The sequence below is a fragment of the Schistocerca nitens genome, chromosome 3 (genome assembly GCF_023898315.1).
Source record: "Schistocerca nitens isolate TAMUIC-IGC-003100 chromosome 3, iqSchNite1.1, whole genome shotgun sequence".
Lineage (NCBI taxonomy): Eukaryota > Metazoa > Arthropoda > Insecta > Orthoptera > Acrididae > Schistocerca > Schistocerca nitens.
The window spans coordinates 316,874,736-316,896,651 of record NC_064616.1 but is presented as its reverse complement, the minus strand read 5'-3'; the positions used below and the strand labels follow the sequence as shown (position 1 = coordinate 316,896,651).

Here is a 21,916-nt window from a genome sequence, read left to right as displayed (position 1 = left end):
AAAGACTTATAGATGATTAACACTTGGAGGGAGCACTCTGAGAATATCCTGAACGTACGTAAACGCAATGTATAGTCACTGCCGTGAAACGCATACCATGTGTAAAATCAAGATTGACGCTTAGTCTTTGGTCGAAAAAGCAGTATACATAGAACGATACTACTGCAATTAACGTGACCTCAAATCAGTTCCCATGGGAAAAGCCGGAATTGTCTTATACAGCAACACACAATCATACAGAGATCCAAACCAATGTCCAGGTCCAGAAAGCGAGGTAACAGTTGTATTCTTGAATTAGATTACAGAGGATTCAGTACCATACACGAACTGCGATTCACTTTCTTTTTAATTACTGCTGTTCTTCAGCCAACTGCCAACCTACTTGGCGGCCAGTTATCTAAATATCCTGTAGAGGGCAAACGGCCAACCAAGTATGTCGTATTTCCGTGATCACTGAAGTCGCTCCAGCCGAAACGGGAACTATACATATATCAGGCAAATAATGTCGCCGCCACTCCCAGAACCTGTCTTCTTATCGCTGGAGCGGCTGGATGTTAGACAGCACGCATAAACAGCGGAGAAAACCCGATATAATTTGACTAGGTGACCAACGATCTGTCAAAAGCGTCTATTATCTAAGAGAAGAAAGATCAGGGTTTCACGTCACGTCGACATCGAGGGCATTAGAGACTGAGTACTAGCTCGGATTGTTTCAAGTGTGGGGAAGGAAATCGGCGTGCCCTTGCAAAGGCACCATCTTGGCATATGCCTGGAACGATTTAGCGAAATCATGGGAAACCTAAATCAGGATAGACGGACGCAGTATTTGAACCGTCGTCCTCCCCAGCGCGAGTCCAGTGTGTTAACCACTGCGCCACCTCACTCGGTAAGTATTTAGGAGTACCTATATGGAGCGACCTAACGTGGAACGGCAACATAAATCCAGCTGCGTGGTCGGTGAGGAGGACCCCAAGGAATATATTCCTCCCCCTCCATCTCCCCTCCCCCCGCCTCACCATTCCCCCATCCTCCGGCCACCAGCCGTGAAAGATGTGACTTACAAAGACTTAACTCCGCCAGTTTTTGAGTACTGTTTGTTACTTTAGAACCCTTGTAAAGTCTGATTAATGGAAGTGACTCGCATTCTGATCTACTTTGTCCTTCTATAATTACCTGACAAATACGGAGACTAGATCTAATATTTATTGTCTGGTGGTTCTGGTAAAGACAGCTCTGTTGCTGTAATGTATCTATACGTATAACAGACAGCAGACCTATGTGAGATGGTCTGGCTGCCAGCAAACGCTCTAGCTTGTTCAGCGTTACCCGGCGTGGACCAGGAGGAGGTAAGCCAGATTTGCACCAATCTGGTTGAATACTGTTTACTCCAAAACGAGAGACATTCAGTCATGGTTACTGCATGCATCACGCCTTATCTACTGTATTCACTTCCAACACTTTATAGCCACGCAGCTCCAGCCCCTCTACGTGTACGGAAAACATTCATAGAGGAATAATACAAGATGAAGAAGAATCCTGAGCTGAGCATCCACCAAGACAAATACCGGCTGGTTAGAAATCGACAGGGATCTCGGAACTGGCCCTGACGCCTTGCTCAGCAGATCATTACCGACAGCTTCAATCTCTATGGCAAATGGTTGTAATTATGGAATGAAAACGCACCGCACTATGTACGTGGCCTAATAGCTCCATCAGAAATGACCAGTTGTTGTGAACTCCCACATGACATATGGAGATGTTTAAACAGAATTCGCATGCGACACGAAATTTGTGCAGAAAATATATGCAAGGGGGAAGGGCTTCCAATACCAAACTGTGACTGTGGAGCTCCAAGACAATCCATCAGCCACTTCGTCGAAGAATGTGAGCTGAGAGCATGGCCTTGTGATCCATTGGAATTCTTCGTTCCAACACCCATGTGCCTTCAGCGGATAGCTGCAACTAACCTTAGAACATAAAATTTATACTATACGAATTTCTTTAAGTACATTTTAATGTTGTGTGTTCCATACGCTAAATAAATAACGGAGGAGGCAGAAAATATTCAAAGAAATGGTGCGCGCTTCATTTCGGCTTTGTAGAGTCAGTGTGGAAGCGTCACAGAAGTGCTCAACAAACACCAACGGGAGACGTTGCAATACTGTCGTTCTGCATTGCAGAAAGTCTTTCTTAATCCAAAGAAATTCGATAATCAACTTTAAAGAGAAACTCAAGAAACAAGTTACTTCCCCAACTAATACTTCGCGTAATGGCCAAGAGGTAAAAATTAAAGAAATCCAATCGTATGGGAGAGGATGCTATCAACATTTCTTCTCGTGACAGTTCACGAATGTAAGGTGAAGGATGGTGGAGGGGGGGGGGGGGCTGTTCTGGTATATAACTAACTCTCACTATACGCTTTACGGTGGCTTGCGGAGTACAAATGTAAATGCATATACAAGAGGATTCCTTTTTGGATTTGAAAGAAAAAAGATCAGGGTTTCATGTCTACTAAATAACGAAATTATTTGAGACCTAACAAAGCTCGCAATGGCCTTTGCAAAGAAATCGCCACAACATTCGCCGTAAGTAATTTAGAGATACTCCAAAACGCCTATCTGGAAGACCAGACGATGATTTAAAGACCACTGCCTCTAGCTTCGCGCTGCATCGCATGTTGTGACTGAGGAAGTGAGAACGTCAAGGAGTCGAGAAAGTTGTTCTCGACGATCAAGAGGTACCGAATTCTCACCCAACAACTCAAATTTTTTCTAGTACAGCTTAGCAGCTAGAGCTATCATACGCTTCCGCAAAGCAATCTACACTCTTACAGTTCTCTGTTCTAGAATAAATATCTAGGGCGACTGCGTCCAGAACATGTGATTATCATTTGCTCTGTGTCTAAAGAAGGATAGTTTTATGTAAATGAAGTAATGTCACATACGTTCCTGAACTACGTTTCTAGAGTAATATTGTAAAAGGACACTGTTTTATACATCCTCGGGTCTAGCTACTGAACAGGTAGCCTGATTTAAATAACTCTGAATTTATTTCATAGAGGGTGCATCCAGGATGGTCCAGTATCATCGTGAAGTGGTACCTGATTAACACAATGAGAAGATCTTTTCTGATTTTGCGCTAGTCACTACTGCATTAAGCGCCTGTCACGGATGGTGCCGCGAAACACAGTCGCTTTGCGGGCTACCTTCACACCACATTGTAGGCGCGCCGATTCAGCACCAGAAGTTCAGACAACAGAAGACTTCATTCAAGGCACTGAAACATTCTAAACCCAGAATCAGTCTAATGGTTTACCAGATTGTTTGCGTAACTGATCTCTAACTTTTTTAACTGAATCCCTATTCAAGGGAGGCTTTGCTCACACAGTGAGTTACTTTCTGCACTTTGTTTCATCGCTTATTTTTTCTCAGCTGTTTCAAGCCGTATATTTTTCAGGTTGTTGCGTTTCTTGCAAACAATTTTTTTCATGCTGGCTGCAGCTCAGGCTGGCGAATTATAAACAAAAGTATATGAAACCTAGCAATTCAATCAATAGTTGGTGATATTTTGTTTGCTAAATGTTAAAACCAAGTTCCAAATAAGACCGTAAATTCAGAAGCAGGAAATCATAGATTTACTCTAAAAATAAAAAAAAGTATTATTTATCAAATAGAAAGGTCCAAACGGAACTTTGAGATAGACGCCAAATCTAAGGAAATAAAAGATGAAATAACACGCTAAATAGTTCAACACCACAATTAAGTAATGTTTTTGAAATAATTGGTTCATCTAGGAACTTGACAAATACAAGAGTCGTTAAACAAGAAATGCCCCAGAATTTTTTTTCGTCAAAACGTATTTATTCTTAAGAGTTAGAATCAAAGTCTCCATTACGATCTACGTCTTCTCGCCAGCTTTGTGTAAGAGATGCATTCCCTTTTGGTAAAAGCTCTCGTCCTACGCTCGTAGCCATTTTTCACTGCATGAATTACGCGCTCATTATTTTCAAAGAGTGACCCGTGTAGAGACACTTTAACTGGCTCTAACAGATGAAGCCTGACGGCGTCATGTCTGCGCTACAGGATGGATCAGGCAGTGATGCACCTACATAACGCTCCGTGACAGCGGGACATCTCCATTGGCCTCAGATTGCTACAGCAGTTTAGATGAAATTATTTTTCTTTGAAACTTGTGGTATGATGTGAGTGAGAATGCCGTAAAAATCTGTCCGGAAACTTATCAATAGCTGTATGTTTATCAGCTGACAATTTAAATGAAGCTGGCTGCAAGAGCGCTAGATTAGATTTTAATAGATTATAACGAGCGGTCTTACAGCTTACAAACACACAAAGTTCGTAATACGATCATGGGCGAACGCTACGAACTGGACGTTATTTAACTTCTTCGAATCTCTTCGTGATTTCCATTTACGCAAGCTCAACTCTGATACCTTTTCACATCGTCCAATTTTCCCACGGCTTCTGCCTCATATTAATTCACCGCAACTAGAAAAATTAAGTTCTTCCACCAGGACACGTACAATAGACAGCTGAATTCCAACGTATATTACGAATTGTTCGATTCAATGAATCGATACTGAACAACCAATTCAATAATTTAAAATTCGATTCTTTCCTTCCATCCGAATCTAACCACTGTCTGCACAACAGATTTCCTCTTATAAGATCAAGAATATGAACTGCACTGTACTCCGTGAGTGTCAAGCTCAGTAAGAAAAGCGCACGATCAACGTGTTGCATGGCACCTGCTTGTAGTGCAGGTTAATCAGTTTTTTAGTTTCGCGTTTCATTTAATCTCGTGACAAGAAAGACAACAGTGGTTTACGGGCAGAACCAGATTGGATCTTCGCTACATGGGCATACAGGAATATACCGGGATGCGTGGCGAAGTTTCTTTGCATCCTGTGCGTAACAGGATCACTGTCAATCTTGGATAACTCTTAAGCAATACTCAAGAGTCGTGCGTATCAATGATGTAGCTCAGCCACTTAAGATATAACATACACTATGTGATCAAAAGTATCCAGACACCCCAGAAACCTACGTGTTTCATATGAGGTGGATTGTGCTGCCACCTACTGCCAGGTATTCCATATCAGCGACCTCAGTAGTCATTAGACATCGTGAGAGAGCAGAATGGGGGGCTCCGCGGCACTCGCGGACTTCGAACGTGGTCAGATGATTGGGTGTCACTTGTGTCATACATCTGTACGCGACATTTCCACACTCCTCAACATCCCTAGGTACACTGTTTCCGATGTGATAGTGAAGTGGAAACGTGAAGGGAAACGAACAGCACAAAAGCGTACAGGCCGACCTCGTCTGTTGACTTACAGAGCCTGCCGACAGGTGGAGAGGGTCGTAATGTGAAATAGGCAGACATCTATCCAGACTGTCACACAGGAATTCGAAACTGCATCAGGATCCACTAAAAGTACTACGACAGTTAGGTGGGAGGTGAGAAAACTGAGGCTGATTCTTCAAAATATTAATCTATCACAGTTGCTGATGGGGCTGCGCCGGCCAGGGTGGCCGAGCGGTTCTACGCGCTACAGTCTGGAACCGAGCGACCGCAGGTTCGAATCCTGCCTCGGGCATGGATGTGTGTGATGTCCTTAGGTTAGTTAGGTTTAAGTAGTTCTAAGTTATAGGGGACTTATGACCTCAGAAGTTAAGTCCCATAGTGCTCAGAGGCATTTGAACCATTTTGATGGGGCTGCAATATGGTAAAAATTCTCTGTGTTGTTCCTTCATCAGCAGTTTGATACATTGCTTTTTCTGCTATAACACACCCAAGTAGTGAATGACTACAACTTTGTACACTGCCATACAGTTTGTTTTTCCACCAGGACTGAGGTCTGTGCCAGGTGCTGAACTGACAAACACATTTTGATACATTTGCTCTTACAGAAAGTTGGACATCACATGGTGTAAACTATGCTGCTGCCACAGAACACAGGCCAGTTGAAATAAAAGACAGAGGTGGTGTTTCTTACTGACAAAAATGTGGAAGACATCGCAACATATGGAAAGTGGAAGAGTTTGCAGCATTGTGGAGTGATTCCCAACTTAATCTCATCTTTCACAGTGATGAGATAACAGATGTCTAGGAGTTCCGTTTCGGAGACCAAGGGCACTGATTCCTTACATTGCAGTATTGTAGGCAATCACTGTTTCAGTGCTGGCCATGCCTTGTAGGAGTTGCTTCCACCAAGACTGTCTCCATCTGAAAGAAGTGGTGTCAGTCAGTCATTATGTAGCAGTCAATTAGCATACAATTAGACAGATGGGATGGAAAAGACATGTCGATATGGGACAGTGTACTGTAATAAGCAATGAAGTTGATAGTGTTATCAATTTTGAGGATTTGACCAGTTTTTCCATAATTTCATGCCAACCGATGACACGGCAGCATGCTTCCCAATTTCTGTATTACTATGAAACCACCCCTCTACTACTTTGTGTGTACCACACACTAGATTCTCAATGCAGACAGATGACTGTGGAGTATGTCCATTCTTGGTTAATTCTCAAATGTATACACCAAGTATACCAGATAGGGTCATATACTGATGCAGTTAGGTTACCTACATATTTTTAGCACTTCGATCACAGTGCATAGTTTATGATTACGATTGCCCATCTTTCTCTATGTGGATGGGTGTCAAAGAGTATTCTCGCATTCTTAGGATAAAGTTGGGGACTGAAAGGTTTCCCCTCGTTGTCTGATCAACCCGCCCTACAACACTGTTGCTGATTTAATCTGCAGAATGTTCTGCACCAGTCTTACTCACAGCACCCATCCAAATGCACATGACTCCCCAGATGCGCGCCTGTCGAGGGGGTTAGCGCCCCTTATTGGTGTATAGTAGATATGAGTGTGTTGTGGGGCTATGCATGGTGGAGCTCTAGACTGACGGAGTTCGAAGCATTTTACATAAATCAGCTGTGCTATCAACTCTAAAATATTGTTCTAGTGTCTGGGTCAGTACCAAGAAGGTATCGACAAGAGAGAAATGATCATAGAATATAAACACACGCACTCCTAAGGCTACGTGGTTCTGCACGTAAACACTTTATAATGTTAAAGCCAGGTGGTTTCCAAAACATTAGTCATGCATAGTGCAAGCTCTTAATACTGTATTCCAGGAGAGAGATGTCCAATATCTGACATTCAACCACCCTCCAAGTTTCCTATTCCACTCACTATGGCGACAAACTTTAAGATGATAAAACTACTTTGTTCTACACCAAAGAAAAACCATAGATTTTGTGATACATGCATAACATAGCTTTCCAGGGATGTATAGCACCCGCTGTTCACATCTGATTACGGTTCATAAAGGTAAGAAAAAGGGAATGTATTCTGTATTCGAACCTGTGCATGAGTGTTTAAGTGTATCAGACACCAACACACAGTATTTACAATGTGCACTACTTTACTCTGTGACAATTGCGTCCATGTGGCGTCAATTAACAGATAACTTACAGAAGAACTGTTGAGTTGTGTTATGTTTGATAACGTTCTGCAGATTGTGTACTGGGGTGATAAGAGTACCCGAAAATTGACATTTGTACAAGTAAATCTTCCAGAAACTCAAGACCAAGGAGAGCTTATCAGCTATGTTCTGTCGGTACACAGTTTAAATTATCTGCCTATAAAGTACCTGGAGATTCTTAACTCTGACTCCAACAAAGACAATATAAGTATTATGCAGAAGTGTTATGTTACAGCAGGAGGATCTCCTTTTTATCAGTCTATAACATCGTTCTCCACAATACCACCTGATGTAGATACTGTAGAATGAGGACTGGTTGACACAGACAATGCTATACAACAAGTCCTAAGAAAAAGAACCAATGTATCAAACAGACTTAAACCATTCCCCATTAAAGAAATTACACCTTCAAGTATAGTTATTGTGTTATGTACATGGAGAAGGAAACTGGAAATGAACGACCATGAAGTAAAGTAAAGAAAACTGGAGTATACGGAGAAGACAGCTGCCATAAAGGAAGAATATAAGCTGCAATTGGAAAAGGAAGAAGCTGTTGCAGATGTGCAGGCCAGGTTTACATATGGCTTTAAACATATTGTATGCAAAAATATGGCTGCAAAGGGAGAATATAAAATATTGGCATTTACCGTAAACAAAAAAAAAAAATGTAAATGGCTCTGGGCTCTATGGGACTTAACTTCTGAGGTCATCAGTACCCTAGAACTTAGAACTACTTAAACCTAACTAACCTAAGGACATCACACACATCCATGCTCGAGGCAGGATTCGAACCTGTAACCGTAGCGGTCGCGCGGTTCCACACTGTAGCGCCTAGAACCGCTCGGCCACCTCGGCCGGCTACCGTAAACAGCAATGGAAACTGGTGATGTGTTGGGAGTTCTGACTGAAATCAATGGAATTCAGAATGTTTTCTATATTAAAGGATACACAGAAAATGTGTTTATTAAACTCTATTCCCATTTGGACTGGCTTAAAATGGATGGTTATATTCTCTACAAGTATGGTTCAAATGGCTCTGAGCACTATGCGACTTAACTTCTGAGGTCATTAGTCGCCTAGAACTTAGAACTAATTAAACCTAACTAACCTAAGGACAGCACACACATCCATGCCCGAGGCAGGATTCGAACCTGCGACCGTAGCGGTCACGCGGTTCCAGACTGAAGCGCCTTTAACCGCACGGCCACACCGGCTGGCTACAAGTATGGTGAACTGGATGTTGTCCACTAGCATCAGAACAGCCAAGTTTAAAACTGATGGAGTAAGTAAATTTAATGGACACTCATTTGCAAAAGTTGTATACTTAAACATCTATACAGAAATCTCACAAGAATGTGGAACAGAATAGTTGCCAACATACACATAGGAGTATGTGGCACACTTTAACAATAGCATGATGGAGGAGATAAGAGGAAAAATTAAAATCCCTGAATGCTCTCGCATGGAAGAACTGTAGGAAGAAACAAAGCTAATAAAAAATGGTTCAAATGGCTCTGAGCACTATGGGACTCAACTGCTGAGGTCATTAGTCCCCTAGAACTTAGAACTAGTTAAACCTAACTAACCTAAGGACATCACAAACATCCATGCCCGAGGCAGGATTCGAACCTGCGACTGTAGCGGTCTTGCGGTTCCAGACTGCAGCGCCTTTAACCGCACGGCACAAAGCTAATAGTTAAAGCCATAAAACAAATTTTTTTTTCAGGAGGAAAATTAGAAATATATTAGAATTCGAAAAATATACTTTTTGTAAATTTGTAAACTTACTGGATGTATAAAGAAACAGACGAGTTAATTGTGAATTTAAACTATAAATTAAAAATTAAATTGGACATTATTGAAACCACACCTAACAAAAATAAGGAAACAGTTACTCTCTTGGTGTAAATGCATAAGCAAATGTTAATAATTCTGTATGAGAATGTTTAACTGTCTTATTCATTAATGGGATGAGATGGAATGAACACTAGGTTAGGCAGGGATTATAAATTTGGCAACCATGCAGAGTGGGGTGATACCATCATTTCTTCTTGAATAAATCTGGCAACAATGCAAAGTAAGGTAATGCCCACTTTGCCCTACTACTCAAATGACAGCTCTGTCAATGTACTGTCCTTTCATATCTTGAGTGAGCGATACCACAGCCATCCGTTTATTTGCGTATAGCTGTCCCTTAACTTTTGTCACCTCAGTGTATTTTTCTTTCTTTTTTTGTAATGCTGCATAACTGCGTAGTTGGGTAACTAAGTCAGTCTTGACTTTGTTAGCTGTTTGCGCATATTATAAGAATTTGTGGAATTTCGTCGCATATTTTCTGCAATTAATGCGACTGGGTAAATTAGCTGGGCTTCTTTGTGACGGTTAATAATTCAGGTGGAAGATAGGAATGTAATCAAATCTCCGTTCTCGTCCTGAATTTCAATATATGACAGGCAATGGCAGGGTCGGAATTTCGATTTCGAAGAAGAAGGGGTGCAGAATATTAATAAGAAGAGGGTAAGAATACCGAACTCCTCAACGAAAGGACGAACACGCAACTTTCGCTGTCTTCACCTGTTACTTAAGAGTACTGTTTATGGTTGCAATAACACTTAACTAATAGCAACTAATCCATACTAGAAGTCAGTCCAGTACTATACTATACTGCATAACAGCACACTTTTTAATAACACCAATTACAAAATACAGCCATATCGTTGAGAGAAATGAGAAGTTTGCTCACTGGCCAAAACATTAATCATCGCCTTAAGAAGAGATCTGATCGCCCTGGAACGCCGTAGATGATGTAGATCGGGTACTAGGCTTTCACGTGACCCTACCCCGTTGATGTAAGCCATGGCAGTGGAGAGAGAGAGAGAGAGAGAGAGAGAGTGTGTGTGTCACTCGCATCTATATAATAATCAATGGTCGTAAAAACATCCTAACCGCCAGGGACCTTAGACGAGCGTTATAGCCCTTATAAATGACAATAGTTTTCAAACCGGGCAGGAACTGATACTTTGAGTGAATGTAGGTCCGCCTCAACCAGTTTCTGAGCGAACATTACGAAGGAAACTGTATGTAATAGACATTTGGTGTTGGGTATCTAGGAAAAGGCTACTGCTTAAAGTGTCATATATGCTGCACATCTTCATCTTGCCAAATAACATGGAAAATGGTCAGCAGCTGACGTTTGTCGTGTAGTATGGCTAAGGTTTTGCCTTGTTTTCCCAAATGGTGCAAGGTGTCGAGTGCACCGACGGTCCTATGAAGTATTTAACCTGCAACGTGTAATGTGCGGACGTCTTCAACTGGTTCTCTGATGTATGGGGATTGTTTTTTGCACCTTGACTTGGGCCTACTAATTTAGATTGCCGTGAACACGAACCAGCATGTTTATTTGAACAGTCTCTGTGACCAAGTTTTGTCCTTCATCCTACATCTTCACGATGAGTGTTCTGTGGACAGACCCACTTGCTAAGATGACATCAGCCGTGTTCATGTGCTGCACACATACGCTCTTGGTTTGATGAAAGCTCATGCATTCTGTCGCGCATCGACTGCCCCGCTGAAAATGTCGGAGTGTCTGGCACAGTGGGTGGAAGACAGCAGTCAACATACCCGCAGTTTGGTAACTGTACGGGATCTTATCGTCTATGATTGTCTTCAACTGTTATGACATACCCGAAGAAACTTGTGAACTCTCTTCCTCACTTACCTGAGATAATTATCGAGACTGCAGGTGGTGTTGCACGGTATCTAAATCTAAATCTACATGACTGCTCTGCAATGTGCTTGGCAGAGGTTTCATCCAACCACAATCATACTATCTCTCTACCATTCCACTCCCGAACAGCGCGCGGGAAAAACGAACACCTAAACCTTTCTGTTTGAGCTCTGGTTTCTCTTATTTTATTTTGATGATCATTCCTACCTATGTAGGTTGGGCTCAACAAAATATTTTCGCATTCGGAAGAGAAAGTTGGTGACTGAAATTTCGTAAATAGATCTCGCCGCGACGAAAAACGTCTTTGCTGTAATTACTTCCATCCCAATTCGCGTATCATATCTGCCACACTCTCTCCCCTACTACGTGATAATACAAAACGAGATGCCCTTTTTTGCACCCTTTCGATGTCCTCCGTCAATCCCACCTGGTAAGGATCTCACACCGCGCAGCAATATTCTAACAGAGGACGAACGAGTGTAGTGTAAGCTGTCTCTTTAGTGGACTTGTTGCATCTTCGCCCGCATCTCGTGGTCGTGCGGTAGCGTTCTCGCTTCCCACGCCCGGGTTCCCGGGTTCGATTCCCGGCGGGGTCAGGGATTTTCTCTGCCTCGTGATGGCTGGGTGTTGTGTGCTGTCCTTAGGTTAGTTAGGTTTAAGTAGTTCTAAGTTCTAGGGGACTCATGACCAAAGATGTTAAGTCCCATAGTGCTCAGAGCCATTTTTTTGTTGCATCTTCTAAGTGTCCTGCCAATGAAACGCAACCTTTGGCTCGCCTTCCCCACAATATTATCTATGTGGTCTTTCCAACTGAAGTTGTTCGTAATTTTAACACCCAGGTACTAAGTTGAACTGACAGCCTTGAGAATTGTACTATTTATCGAGTAATCGAATTCCAACGGATTTCTTTTGGAACTCATGTGGATCACCTCACACTTGTCGTATCAGAAATGTCTCTTGGGGTGACAAATTTTTGGCTGACGTGCACAAGCTCACCGGACAAAAAATTGGTCCCCCACTGCGTACGCACAGATGTGTCGTTAAGCCTTTACAGACAGCGCAGCGATCGAGTCACGTGCTCAACCGCATATGTACCGTAAGGCAGTAGCGATCAGTGAGATTTATGTTTCAAGCGGACATTGTACGTAAACGTGGCTATTTTTAAGGATGTTGTAGAGCGGCAAAAAGGGCTAATACCGCCCATGCCCATACCGCGTGTGAAGTTGCTAGATTTGTTGTTGTTTCGAGGCAGGCTGTTCAACATGTCTACAAGCGGCGGTGTAACACACGTGGCCACGAAATACGTCAGAATTATTGCAGGAAAGAGATCCTCGCTGAGAAGGACCAGAGGCGCGTTTCACGGTTTGTGAATCAATATCGCTTCCAAACCCGACAGGAATTATCGCAAGCAGAGAATGAAGGTCCATCCCAATCTGTTATCGAGAGAACATCGCGACGGGAACTGGATGCAATGAACACCCTGAGTCGTTCAACATGTAAGAGGCCACTGCTCGCATAGGCACATAAAGACAACAGCAAACATCATCTGGCTCGAATTATATGTACCTGTTTTTCTGAACATCCCCACCCCTCGCTCCATCTCAATTGGCCTGCACAATCACATAACTTGAATTCCACAGAAAATGTGTCTGACATGTTGGAACAGCAGGTAAGATGCCGACATCAGCATCCCCGCAATTTGGTGGAGCTGAGCAATCAAGTCCTCAATGAGTTTCTTAACCTGGATGCGACACACCAGCAAAACCTTGTGGACTCGCAAAATAACCGAATCCAGGCGGTTATCGAGTCCAGGGTCGGTATTACACGGCATTATGAGATGCTTGTGATGATTTCTCTAGGGGTGACTAATTTTTTTGTTTGGTGAGCTTATTCAGAAACGCTTTTTCCCATGTAGCCGTGTAAGGTGGCGCAGTGGCTAAGACACCAGACTTGTATTCTGAATGATCGTGGTTCGTATCACTGCCAGGCCACCGAGATTTAGGTTTTCCGTGATTTTCCTAAATCTTTTAAGGCTAGTGTCGGAATGGTTTCTTTATTGAAGACACGGCCGAGTATCTTCCCCATTCTGATCCCATGAATTTAACAGGAGTCAAACACTAATCTTCTTTTTCCCCTTATTTTGCATTTGTCTTATTTTGGAATCCTTAAAGCCGTTTCATTCGACAGGCAACTGCGATAGATTGAGTCATTTGTTGTATCACATGTTGTTAGAAGTATTTGCTACCATTTAAAGTTGACCAACCTTCTAATCTCTAACGCAGGTCGTATTTTCACGGTATTAAAATGTACATGTACTTAATATAACGTATATTTGGTTTTTTGGCGTCCCAACAAATTTGCAGTTCTATACACATGGAAACGTAAAACTAATTGGGAAACAGAAATTCCTCAAATTAACAATTTATGTATCGAGAAGAAAGGAAAATAAGAAAATAGAAGAAGACTTTAGATTTTTAGACTGCCACCATCGATGCTATCAAAGGCGGAGTACTTCAGAAGGAACTCTCGTTTCTGGGCAGTCACTGCCCGGTATACTACAACTCGCTATCCGACGGCTAGCACCTGACGAATACTTTGAGCCTCTCGCCCTCAGATGGTTGGTCTTACACCTAGGTTAGGTTCTATTTTTTTATCTACTGTGCAAGGCAGAGTGCGCTGTCCTCCGGTCCTGCATTTGTGTTACAATCTGCTGGCCTGAGTGGCCGTGCGGTTCTAGGCGCTGCAGTCTGGAGCCGAGCGACCGCTACGGTCGCAGGTTCGGATCCTGCCTCGGGCATGGATGTGTGTGATGTCTTTAGGTTAGTTAGGTTTAATTAGTTCTAAGTTCTAGGCGACTGATGACCTCAAAAGTTAAGTCGCATAATGCTCAGAGCCATTTGAACCATTTGTTACAATCTAGTATTACTGTCTGATGTACACTTTTTTCCGTGAAACTCCGGAGAGAATGACCAGTCAAGTTTAATTATGATAATATTTATAATTATGCTATTCTAGGTTCAGTAGACTTACAATAATAAATAGGTCAGTATTGTTCCGTGCCTGGGATACAGGATTCACTGCATTAGTTGATAGTAATTATAATGTGTCACCTAGCCTACGTTTGTATTTTACATTTAGTCATTCTGCGTTGTCCGCCTTTTAGCTGTGCCGCTGTCGTCTCATCTGCTACAACTACCACTGTCGTCCGTCTCCCTAGTATCGTCTGTGGAGTCGATCGTCGCTCGTTGTGTTTACCACCTGTACTCTCGTCGCTGCAAGTAGTCCTTATGCGGTGTTCTAGATATTCTGTGTGCACTACAGTTTAGGAGCATATGTCGGTATAGAAACGGGCATTCGCGATCATTTCGTAATTATATGGTTATGAAAGTTAAATCAGTTAAGAAGACTAGGATAGTGTTTATGCTAGACAGTGCAGATAAACAGTTGTTAGCATCTCGCTTAGACAGTGAATTGTCATCACTGACAATGAGGAATTATGAGCGAAGTTTAATCAGACTGTAAATCGTTATCCGGAGAGTTCTGCACCTAGTAAGTGGATAATGGACGGAAAAGACCCACCACGATTTAATACCGAAATTTGAAAGATACTAAGGAAGCAGAGGCTGTTGCCTTCTCGGTTCAAAAGAGAACGCACAAATGACGGCAAGCAAAGGTTAGTAGAAATTTGTGCGTCTGTGAAAATATCTATGCGCGAAGCATACAAAAACCACCGTCGTCATATCTTAGCAAAAGATCTGGCAGAGAACCCGAGGAAATTCTGATCCTATGTAAAATCGCTAAGCGTGTCTAAGGCTTCCATCCAGTCCCTTATTGACAACTCTGGTGTGTCAGTTGAGGATAGCAAAACAAACGCCAAAGTTTTAAATTTAACGTTCAAGAAATCATTCACGCAGGGGAATCGTACAAACATACCGTCATTTGACCATCGGACAGATTCCTGTATGGACGACGTAGTAATGAGCATCCCTGGCGTAGAGAAGTAACTGAAAGGTTTGAAAGCAAATAAATCACCAGGTCCGGATGGAATCCCAATTAGGTTTTACAAAGAGTACTCTACGGCATTGGCCCCTTACCTAGTTTGCGTTTATTGTGAACCTTCGCGCAGCACAAAGTCCTAAGAGACTGAAAAAAAAAAATGCTGGGTCTCCAGTATATAAGAGCAACATGTGAGAACTGTGGTAGGGAAGGTAAATGGTCAACTTCAGTTTATTGGGAGAATTTTAGGAAAGAGTGGTTAACTTGTAAAGGAGACTGCATACAGGATGCCGGTGCGATCTATTCTCGAATACTACTCGATTGTTTGGGACACGTACCAGGTCGGATTGAAGATATCGATGCCATTCAGAGGCGGGCTGCTAGATTTGTTACCAGTAGAATCGAACAACACGTAAGTGTTTCGGAGATGCTTCGGGAACTCAATCCCTGGAGGGATGTCTACGCGATCTCTTCATCGTGACGCACAAAGAAGAACATGCTCTCCAAAAGAAGAAGAAGAAGAAGAAGAAGAAGAATATGATGATGATGATGATGATGATAAAAAGGAGAATCTTGTCTCGTATAAACAATATGTACATCCTACATGTCCGACCTGATCGTGAGATTTTATGATTCTGCTGGAATTCAACAGGAAAATACACAGTATATGGAGCTGTTCTGCGCAAACATATTTGCTTTTTTTAAGAACAATTCCTTATCTTTAGTGTGGAACTATCCAAATATTTACCTAGAGAGGTGGCACAGTGGTAAGACACTGGATGGCATTTGGGAGGTCGCCTGTTCGATTCCCCATCCGTCCAACCACATGCAGATTTTTCGTGGTTTCCCTAAATCACTAAAGGCAAACGCCAGGTTGGTTCTTCTGAGAAGACACAGCCGATTTCCTCCCCATCCGTCCCCAAACCGAAATTCACTGCCGTCGCCGAAACGGCCTTAAAGTTTAATTTTACTTCCTTCCTTCCTTCCTTTTTTCCAAATATTTACGCAAATAATCCTTATGGTTGGAAGAGCTAAACCAAGGAAGATGAAATAATTATTCTCACAGTGACTTTTTTATTTCTCACTTTTATTATGAATACGATTTATTTGTGGTTTGTTGGTAAAATTTAGTCGACCGTTTTTGGAACACTTAGAAGCGTGTTGACTATTAAAAATCGTTTCTTTTCACCAGTACGTGTGTGAACTTGTAGTTCTGGTGTTTGAGTTGCTTTGTTGCCGACGGTCACGATGCTCCCAAGATACACATGCTGTTTGTGCGTGTGACTTAATTTTGTACCGAATATATTAGGTATCGTCAAGAAAAAAATTCATTACAAAGTATGCTTATTCGTTAATCGGTGCTCGTGAATGTGACATTTGAGCTGGGTCTCTCTCCTAATCATATTTATCTTTTCTGCATACCGACGAACAGTCGCCATTGCTGTACTCGTATTAATGATAACAGATGAAGTTGTAAGAGTGCATAAGAAAATAGTTCCAGATTGAGTCGACGCGCCACTACAGCAACCACAACGGCGGTCGGCCTCTGCAGTGGCAAGACTGAAACGGTAGCGTTTGAATAGAAGGAATTGGAGGATTACGAATACTGCCGACTCCATCCGAATCGGGCAGGAATTGGCATGCGGGGAGAGAAAACATGGCGAGTGCCTAACTGTATTCGTACTCCGTGTTATTAACAAATTGATCAGCTGAGAATATGAAACTGGTGAAACACTATTCAGAGCGCGTTGTCCCTCTGTATTTTCCCTCCACACTATTCTCTGTTATCAAATAACATATTAAAGAATGTTACAATACATAACGCAAACACGAATTTGCAGCAGCAATTAAATATATGCAGGCATTAGCGTGATCAATTTTTCTGAAGTAATAATTAAAAGCATTAAAATAAGTAAAATAAATTGTGAAATGAAAAATTTTCAAAATGCATTGTTTACAATCTCGTTTGAAAAGTGCTATGGGTTCCAGGCATGCATTTAGGGGTCTTTTGAGCACATTAGTGATATAATGAAAATTAAAGTGATTTCAAAGACGGGGTGCATAGAAGACACCAGCGATTTTGTGGGCGCTACTTTTTACAACGACATTTATTCCTTGATGTACTCTGACGACAGCACGTCTTCTGTGAATAACCAGAGTGTACTTCAGCAACATTATAGCACCCTCATCACTGATGTGCTGAACAGTGACTAAACTCTCAGCCGGATGGAATAGACACCGCACTCAGCTAGACAAAATGCAATTTAGTCTTCTGCTGCAGCTGCCGAATCAAAGCCAAGCTCTCTTTTGTTTGTCGATCCGTGTCCGCCTGTAGGGTCCGCATTAATAAAGGAGCAGACTTCTCGGACGGAAGCAATTTAATCTTTCTCCTAGTACTGGCGTCCTCCTACAAAGAACCGCACACTTTGATGCTTTTTCTGATGCAAGAACTCTGTGCCGCCCACATAAACTGACTTGCTCGGTGGAGCAGGAACAACACGAAAGTTCCCATTCTCGTTTCCCCTCGTGTTTTCAATACAGTAAGCGCAGTATTTTCCCCTGGTTAAGAACAGGGTACTGTCTGCCGATAGCGTGCAGATGACTGAAACATTGGAGTTTGAAATTACCGGTGATGTTTTTGTTTTGGAGATTTTTAATAGCTTTAGCGAGTACTGTTCCTTAGAAACTACAGTAGTGGAAGATGATTTCATAGAATTTTCTTTTTATACCTTGACTCTGTTGTAGTGACCTGCGATTTTTATGGCGACAAGCCAATAAGGGGGCTGGCTTACGATCAACTAAACAACGAGTAGCGGCAACAGTCAGACGTCACTGACAGGAAGGGACCAGTTTTTCTTCGTTTATAAAGTGCACTGACATAAGACAACGCAACAGTCTTACATACTGCTACAAGAAAAAAAGCCAACGGCCTTGCCGCAGTAGTAACACCGGTTCCCGTCAGATCACCGAAGTTAAGCGTTGTGGGGCTGGGGAAGCACTTGGATGGGTGACCATCCGGTCTGCCGAGAGCTGTTGGCAAGCGGGGTGCACTCAGCCCTTGTGAGGCAAACTGAGAAGCGACTTCATTGGGAAGTAGCGGCTCATGTTTCGTAAACTGACATACGGCCGGGAGAGCGGTGTCCTGACCACATGCCCCTCCATATCCGCATCCAGAGACGTCTGTGGGCTGAGGATGACTCGGCGGCCGGTCGGTACCGTTGGGCCTTCCAAGGCCTATTCGGACGGAGTTACAAGGAGAAACTCTACTGCTACAACTCATCCTCATCCTCATCCTCATCCTCATCCTCATCCTCATCCTCATCCTCCTTCTTCTTCTTCTTCTTCTTCTGCCTTATGCAGGATCGATGTTTCTACCAATTTTCCTCCTTGTTTACCGGTCCTGCGTGTCGTAACCCGTCAGTTGTTTCTGACTCTGGCCCTCTCGACTGCATTCCGACCACCTCTTTTTAGCACTTCCTCTTTACACAGAGCCTTACACTGCCATCTCAGTCACTCTCATTGCCACATGACTTTGGGCTCTTTTCATGGTATGTCTATACCACTGGAGTCTTCTATCCCGTACTTTTTTCGACATTTCATTAAGTTATTCGGTTTCACAGATTTTATCGATTGGAATCCGATCCATTCTGGTGACTCAGAACATCCGTCTAAACATCAGCTTAGCTAAATCTTGCCTATTGCACTGGTTCTTACTTGTTAGCCATGTCTCTGCTTCAAAAAGTAATGCATGTCTTACGACAACTTTATATGCCTCCCCCTTGACTTTGATATTTATATTTTTGTCACAAAGGATTCCAGACATGATTTTCCAATTCTTCCATCCAGTTTTCACCTCTGTTACGTATCTCAGTATTAAAATTTCCATTGACTTTCACAGTTGATCCGAGGTATTTGAAACTACCCGTCTTTTTTTCTTTTTTCTTTTTTTTTTTGCTCCGCCCATTCAGTATAACTGGGTCTTCATCTTCGTTTCCCAGACATAAATACTCGGTCTTCCCTCTGCTGATTTTAAGCCCGCTATCCTCCAATACACTACTCCAGTTTTCCAGTTAACACTCCAGATCACCTTTGCTTTGCAGTGTGCAGAACAATATAGTTTGCAAACAGCACAACACAGTAAGTGAATGCCTTCTGACAGATCGTTCATAACAAGATCAAATGTGTAGGGGCTTAGTGTAGATCCCTTATGCAAAACGTGAACCGTTATCCGTACTGTCATGCCTATACTGAATAAATGGAAATAACATAAAAAGAAAGTTGGTTAAAAGATTCTTGGGCACTGCCTGAAACAGAAATTAAACTTTAATCGCCACCTGAAAACATATAACAAACCAAGATTTAAGGCAGCTTCCTGGGTTAAACGAAGATTGCGATTCCTCCGCCTTTTTCGCTAGTATTTACTCGGATTTTCAGCTATAAGGTATGAGATTCATGTTTCTCATATAATCAGGCAATACATACAAAAATTAGTTATCCTGCACTTTTCGGTATACAATAACATAGACTGAGAATAGAATATTTGCATTTGCAAAAACTTAATCAGGTTTATATTTTTTATTACTCATAACTAATACTACATGGGCATGACTATTTTTCAAATTTATTTCACGTAATAATAAACAAAACTTCATTGTTCTTCAACCCGATAACCATTATTATATTTCACAAACACATCTAACTTCTTCAGAATTTACTTTTCGTAAAACATTACTAGTGCAATATGTAAACAAATATTGTGATGTGACCTATGAAATTTTTTACTACTGTTGTTCTAAGGTTTTTGTAAGCAGTGGTAACATAATTTTATCCAAAATTGTCTGCAACACAAAAGCCAGATGTTATGATAATCACAAATTTGAACAAACAGCTTCTAGAAAATTCTGGAAAAATAAAATGAAAGCGCGCCAAGCTAGCCAGTTTGCATGTAGCCTGTGATCAGGCTGCATTCTTTCGTCACATTGTGGTTACTAACTGTACTGCCTGCACAGTATGTGTTCTATTCAGAGAAATTAAGCGCAAATGTCTTTCAGGTGTGAAAAAACTGCTTGCTGTGTTTTTGTGAACGAAACTTCTAGTAATCAAAGCATGTGACGAGAAATTGTCGAAATAAAAATTTCAAAGTTAAAATTCAGCTAAGAGATTCTTTTGTATATAAAAGTCCTTATTAACTCCGCTGTAATGAAGACCGTTATTTGTAATAACTCCCTGGCCAAAAAAATGGTTCAAATGGCTCTGAGCACTATGGGACTTAACTCCTGAGGTCATCAGTCCCCTAGAACTTAGAACTACTTAAACCTAACTAACCTAAGGACATCACACACATCCATGCCCGAGGCAGGATTCGAACCTGCGACCGTAGTGGTCACGCGGTTCCAGACTGAAGCGCCTAGAACCACACGGCCACACCGGCCGGCCCCTGGCCACTGACGCCGAATGAAGGCAAGTGTTGGGTTACATCTTCTCTTGCAACATTAAATAGTAAATGCAACATTCATGATACTAGAAGTGCATACATGAAGTTTTGGCCGTCAGTCCAAAAGTGGGTGGGTGATAAACATCTACAGCAAAGGCATGCAATTTACTCCATGAACCTGCCAGGATCAACACAGTTAATATAGATTACTCATAACTATAATTAAAAAATACCACTGCGCTCTCATCAAGACAGCTGTACACTTTGTTGCTGACGTGTTGGCACATCGATTCTGTATCGCGGTTAAAACGACGGTGATAAGGTGCGGACACAGGATTATGTTCACACTGTATTCGAGGCGTTCGGCACTGTGCGTGGTGGTCAGGATATACCCGGTAGACGTAACTGTCTTTATAGAAGACAATGTAATAGAGTAATGAAGAATATAATAGAACAACAGAGTCGCTTGTCAACATAATGACTGAAAACGCTCAGAGTACACTCAGACATGTTAGGGGAGGAAATACAGATCCTGAGAGAGTTTAAACACTGGAGAGTGAATTCATGGTGAAGGTAATGGGACAATTTGGAAAGGCCCTCCTCAATATGGGAGAGCGGTTGAGGATGAAAGATACCGAACTCAGACGCGCCATTGTTCATTTCTTGTTAAGCCACGAGCCATACGCGACGCCTTTGCTGCGTGTAAAACTGGTTCAAGAGTCTGATTGTGCCTAAGGGGAGAGAGAGGAGTCCAAGAACACATCTACATAGATTCTCCGCAAGCCACTGTACAGTGTGTGGCGAAAAGTAGCCTGTACTGCTACTAGTCATTTCCTTTCCTGTTCAACTCGCAAATGGAGCGAGCGAAAAACGACAATCTATATGCCTCCGTGTGATCCGTAATTTCTCGCATCTTATCTTCGTGGTCCTTAAGCACAACGTATGTTGGCAGCAGTAGAATCGTTTGACAGTCATCTTCAAATACCAATTCCCTAAATTTTCTCAATTGAAAATATTGTTCAAATGGCTCTGAGCACTATGGGACTTAAGATCTGAGGTCATCAGCCCTCTGGAACTTAGAACTACTTAAAACTAACCAACCTAAGGATAACACACATCGATGCCCGAGGCAGGATTCGAACCTGCGACCGTAGCGGTCGCGTGGTTCCAGACTGAAGCGCCTAGAACCGCACGGCCACTCCGGCCGGCTTTCTTAATTGAGTTTCTCGAAAATAATAAG

At 42.3% G+C, this 21,916-nt stretch overlaps 1 protein-coding gene and 1 pseudogene across 1 annotated transcript in view; one reads left to right on the top strand and one right to left on the bottom strand.

Moving 5' to 3' along the window:
- The window catches only part of LOC126249208 (popeye domain-containing 2-like), a 775,033-nt gene that overhangs the window by 232,132 nt on the left and 520,985 nt on the right, over positions 1-21,916 (bottom strand). The gene's annotated exons all lie outside the window — the stretch shown is intronic.
- On the top strand, positions 18,164-18,281 carry LOC126250113 (5S ribosomal RNA; annotated as a pseudogene).